Source organism: Dipodomys merriami, unplaced genomic scaffold, assembly GCF_024711535.1.
Source record: "Dipodomys merriami isolate MVZ:Mamm:240054 unplaced genomic scaffold, mDipMer1.0.p SCAF_4, whole genome shotgun sequence".
Taxonomy (NCBI): domain Eukaryota; kingdom Metazoa; phylum Chordata; class Mammalia; order Rodentia; family Heteromyidae; genus Dipodomys; species Dipodomys merriami.
This window is the reverse complement of record NW_027205603.1, coordinates 9,683,731-9,689,730: the sequence shown is the minus strand read 5'-3', so window position 1 is coordinate 9,689,730 and position 6,000 is coordinate 9,683,731. Positions and strand designations below refer to the sequence as shown.

The following is a 6,000-nucleotide window of genomic DNA, read 5'->3' as shown; positions in this document are numbered from 1 at the left end:
AAGATTTGTGTCCCTCTGCATGATTTTCAGGGGAAAATAGGCTTCAAAGCCATACTCGCCTTCACACAGGGTGACTTATCATTCCCTTTATGAACTAACAAGGACATATTAACATAGCAAGCATTTTAGGTCTCTGGCAGGTGATAGATTTTTTTTTTTACCCTCTGATGTTAGAAGCATATAGCCAATTGGTACATCACTGGAAACCAGAGGTAACACTTCATTTTTCTAAGATATTGAGATTTCAAAGTACCCCTAGAATATCTTTTATTGTTATTTTTCATCAAAATTCATACTGGCACTTGTTTTACATTCTAATGGCTATGCAAACTATTCACAAGCCGCTTCTCTCCTTTTACCAGATTTGAGCTATAGACTGGAGTAGGGAAAAAGTACGATTTGCCACTTTTAAACTTAAATTCTGGGAAGGCTGGTGAACAGGCACTTTGAGCCTATTAGTTTCAGAAGGAACTGCTCCTGTTGTAGTGGTGATTGGCCTGAAGGGTGACAGGACAGAGATCCTGAAGCTTCAGGAGCTGTGGACAGCACTCGGCTCTTTTGGTGACTTCAGGGGAGATTTTAGTGATGTGAATTCTTAGGATGTGATCTTGAACACTCACGTTAAATATAAATACCCACATTTGCCTGCAAACTAAATATACATTTTAAGCTTTATGCTTACATGAAATTCGAGGAGTGAATGGCTATCTAGGCTCATCCATTATGCATTATAAGAAATGTCCCCTGCGTTCCGTAAACAAAGATACAGGTCACCAGTTAAACTAGAATTTCAGATATACAAGGAATTGGATTTTTTGTTGTTGTTGTTGTTTTTGAGTATAGTAAGATTGCATGCAATACTTGAACTAATGTTCATGCTCAAATATTCTCTGTGTGTTTGAAATCCAAATGTTGTTATATTAGTATGCGAACCTTAATCTCAAGGCAACTAATTTATAGGATAAACTCCAGTGTCTACTCTTCTTCATGTTACTTTCTTCGTGCTACTTTCTGTTACTCTATTTGGGATTTCTAAATGAAGAAAATCCTCCCCGAACATTCTGCTCCAAAATCCTAGAAATGTAGTATTATCAGCTGCAAATACACTGAAAGCCTTCATTCCAGACTCCTTCCTCTCTTCACCCTACCTCAAGTCATTAGTCTGAGATTTTGCAGCTGCCTGAGCCAGCTGTTGTTACCTGGATTCAGGTGGGGATAGAGGGATATTTACAAGGTTTATTTCAGTGTTCCTTTCCAAACCCAGATAAATAAATACAGGAACAGGTGATACAAAGAACTAGGGAACAGAGTTGAAAACACACAAAATCTCCATCATTTGGGCAAATCCAGAATGCAAAATCTCATCAGTGGTTTCCAATGGTGGAATTGAGCACCTGTCACTTGATTTTCCCCAGGTGGGATATTTTCTATCTTCAGTGTACAGATAGATGGGAGAGGCTCAGACTACTTCACCGCATCATTGAAAATGGGCCATCAGAGTCCCTCAGAGGTATAAATTTGTCTACCAACATGGCCCAATGACTAAGCTCTTGATTCTCATGTTCAGCCCATTTTCAGTCATCAGTTAGAAGAAGAAAGCTACTACATTTGGAGTTTCCACACAGAAGGCAGCCCAGCCTGTCATGCCTTCAGAAACGTCACTGTGCTAGGCCCTTGTAATATTCTGATGTTCTACACTTGTGGGCTCATGACTGCATCTGCTGGCAGGGCTACCCTGTGCCTGTGTTTTAGGTGAATGCAAACTCTCATTGTTATGACACATGCAGAACTGGATTTGACTTCTTACACCTCTTTATGAGCACTCCAAACTTCATATAAATCTCAGTTCAGAGCCACACCATTATTTATCCCCTTTGAAGTGAAGCTTAATCTTTCTGAAAAGCTTACAGAGGCTCAAGAACGATTTCTGTTATGTGTCCATGTGTTCACACAGCATTCTACTGATGAAGGAAACGCCACGGGGTCATTTTCCAAAGGCTTTCTTGGCTAGGGGCTTTGGTGTCCGCCGACAGAACAGAATTCTGTTTGTACTTGGTTCCTTCAAAGATGACCAATGCTGTAGAGAGTTTGTGAAGTGAGAATACATTCTTAATGCATACCCAAATTCTCTACATACCTAATGCCTACTAGCAAATCTCCAGCTACTCATCTTTAGCTACCAAATCCTGTCCCAGATCTACAGCTGGACATTCATGACTGACAAATTCCATCTGATCCATCTGACCTGTTTCAACTGGACAAATTTCCACGTGAGGGATTGCCCTATGCATGACAGGAGCCTTAGTTAGGGACCACAGACAGTGGTCATGCAGGGCAGTATCAGGCAGAGAGATCAGCAATGCACTCATACCAGGCTTTGTGGGATGAACTGTGGAGTTGTACATGCTATAAGGGTACTTGACATTTTTTATTTGGTATCCTGATGGATTGATTCCAGAACCTTCTTCACTGCAGACACCCAAATCCAAGGATGCTCAAGGGATTTATGTAAAATCATGCAGTATTTTCTCAAATCCCATGCAGTGTTCTGATGCACATTAAATCACCTAGAGGTTGCATATATAACCTAGAGCACTGAGTGTGCTATATAAATACTTATTTGCCAGTATCATCCAACAGATACTGTGACGGAGGAAAAAAAGGATTACTGTAGATACATATTGTCCAGAGAGGTAAGAGAGAGTTGTTTGGACCCCCAACCCTCCTCCCTGCTAAACTCCCAAGCTCCCTTAGTCCTCAGCTTTTAAGGGTCAGTGAGAATGTGTTCGCTTGGGGAGGTTTTGGGTTACAGATCAAAGGGCACATTCCCAGAAGTAGATAACAGATGTCAGGAAGAAATAAAAATCAGGCTCACCAAAGAACAGGCCCTCAGCCTGTCTTTGGACAGGATCACTGTGTAATGTCAAGCACCCAGAATCCTGTGTCTTTGCTCAAACAGAAGATAAGGCAAACACCCAAGCCAGAAGCTGGCATTGGGCTTACTCCACAAGCACCATTGATTCATACTTCCTGCACTCAGTCATAGCTCTCATCAAGGTCTAGAGTTGCCTCACATTTTGTCAACTACATTATTTGAATAATAAGGATGAGACAAAAGTCCATACATGTTAATCATAGATCTTTCTCCCTGCCCCAAATATTTTCTTACTCTAGCAGATCAAATCTATTAATGAGGATTCAGAAGGTCCACTGTAATTACTTATTTATTAGTATGCTTTTAAACCAGTAATAATACTCTCAGCACAATTGGAATCCTAGCTACTCAGGAGGCTGTGATTTCTGGTTTGAAGCCAGCTCAAGCAAGAAAGTCCATGACACCCTTATACAATTAACCACAAAAACAAACATACAAACAAAAAAAAAGAAAAGAAAAAAAGAGCCAGAAGTAGAGCTGTGGCTCAAGTGGTAGAGCATCAACCTTGAGCAAAAAAGCTCAGGAACAGCACCCAGATCCTATTCAAGTCCTAGGACTGGCAAAAAAATTAATAATTAAAAAAAATACAAGAACCAGTCTATTTTCATGAACAAAGACCTCTGTTGTTATATCATTGTATTTTCTACCATACACTGAAGCATTTGCCAGGTAGCAGATTTTCTAGGATGATTCGGGATTAATGAATGAAGGGTATTCTGAACATCTCAGAACTTCTTATCTAAAAGACTAATGTTTTTGTTCCATTTTAATAGACTGACATGGCATTTTGGATTTGCCTTTAAACTTACTTAGCAAGTGTCTGCATGTTCATTTACCTGTGTGTGTGTGTGTGTGTGTGTGTGTGTGTGTGTGTGTGTGTGTATACATAGCTAATTTCTATTTCTTTAGCATTGATGACATTGTCAGTGGACTCATTTGCTCTTCACTCCATTATTCCTTTCTTTAAATTCATAGACTACTGTAATGAATAGCTGTTAGTCACATGGGCAATGAGAAATCAAAAGTAAAATTCTCGATTCCACACGAGGATCTACAACATAGGGTCCACTAATTCCTTTTTTGGAACAAAAAATCTGAACCCGGGATTGCTGTGTCATGCTATCCTGGAAGCTACCAGACTCTTGCCAAATGGCTCCCATGGAGGAAGGGCAGCCCTGAGCTGCAGAAGGCTCAGGAACAAAGGCTTTGTCTCCAGTCTCTAAGCTGTCAACATACACGCCCAGGCTTATCACACTCTACAGAAAATTGGAGAAGAAATATCTTCAAATCCTCCTGGGCCCTGAGGCTAAAGAACAGAAGGCTCCATTCCCATCAGCAGAAATGGTAAGAGAAGAATTACCTTCCGAGAGCACAAAACTGAGCTCCTTTCTGTCATCTGATCGCTTCTTCCAACAGGGTCTGAATGTAGGTTTTCGTCTTTATTGCCAAGGAGGAAATAACTGAAGGTCATAGGGTTCTGCTTTACGAGGAAGGCAATTAAGTGGTTAAATTAGCTTGCTGTTTGCCCCAGGGTTTACGGGAAATCCTGTTGGGAAAAATTTTTATAGCTCAGATGGTCAAGATAATTAAGCTGATTTCATGTTCATATAAAACCCATTTAATGAGGTGACACTTTTACAGATGTGCCAAACTTTGAGCAGCCACAAATTCATATTACTAATGTCTCCACTTTCTAATTTAAACAGAGACGATGGAAAAGGCAAAGCTAACATTTCTTCAATTTACTCTGCAAATTGAGATGTCCTGGTGGAGGATTTACCATAGACTTGAGAGGAAGAGGAGGAGGATCTCTGGTGTTAAACTTTCCCAATTATGCAGGCTGTGACTGGAGTGGACACAATAGGAGAGCAGGAGCAAAAAGGGAAGCATCAAATTACATAGAGTACATATGCATTGCCCTTTGGGCAATTTAAAATGAATGTTGGAGGTTTGGGCATACTGATGCATGTCTATAATCCCAGCTAAGCAAGAGACAGAGATGGGAAGATAATGGTTCAAGGCCACGTTAGTGAGACTCTATTTCGAAAACCAGTCTGGATATGGTGGTTTAAACATGTAATCCCATCTACATAGGAAGCAGAGTAGCAGGTTTGAGGTCTGAGAATGGCCTAAGAAATAAAAAATGGATGGGATCTTAACTGAAAAATAAACTAAAGCAAAAAAAAAAGATTCAGAGGGTGGCAGGGTGGTTCAAGTGGTAAAGTGCTTGCCTAACAAGTACAAGGCTCTGAGTTCAAACCCCAGTAAAACCAAAAGACAATAAATAAATAGTAAAATAAAATGTTGGGACTTTTTCAAGCCAAATTTAGAAGAGATTGGTATGAACTTGTCTAAGTCCTGCTCCAACCCGATCCCATTACAGCAACTTATTACACATATATGATTCTAAACATGTATCTTTGATTAGCATTATGACTTTATGTGCCAACAATACTTTAAGGCCATGATTTTCAACTGTGGTACTGTGCACGTGCTGTGCTGGGTAATTCTTTGTTATGGTGGTCGTCCTGTGCACTGTGGGGTTTTTAAACTGCATCCCTGGAATAGAAATCCTGTCTGTTTACACCTATTTGCTGTTTCGATATCAATTCTCCACAATGATGGGAACTCAGCAACCCTGTTTCAGTAGCTAACAGCCTCTCATGGAGGCTATACCAATAGTGAAATGAACAAACTATAAAGCAGAGTTAGTAGCAGCACAGAGCTTGCGCAAGTGAGGGCTGTCTGCTGCAAGCTTTGCTTTTGTGCTGCTGTCTGACATTTTATCTAAGGTTGTCATATGAAATTATGAAAGGCCTAATAGATGTTCTGAAAGAGTGCCCATTCTCAAAAAGCCAGGCACGGCGTTTATTCATTGTTTATATTTTGGCTAATTTCAAAGGCAACTTGAGGATTTTAGAGTTAAAATCATAACATAGCATCATTTTCTTTCCTTGGGAAAATTCATTCATGACACCAACCATCAATTCTGTTGATTTCTTTTTTTGTGTGCCCAGAACTGCTTTTTATTTTTCAAATGAGATACAATTTACTCAGCATCAATT

General features: G+C 40.0%; 1 long non-coding RNA gene across 1 annotated transcript in view; it reads left to right on the top strand.

Moving 5' to 3' along the window:
- Positions 1 to 4,196: 4,196 nt before the first annotated feature.
- The window catches only part of LOC138806196 (uncharacterized), a 61,737-nt gene continuing 59,933 nt past the window's right edge, over positions 4,197 to 6,000 (top strand). Inside the window, exon 1 of the long non-coding RNA XR_011365735.1 lies at positions 4,197 to 4,279. This is a non-coding gene — a long non-coding RNA (uncharacterized lncRNA). The remainder of the gene's footprint in view (positions 4,280 to 6,000) is intronic.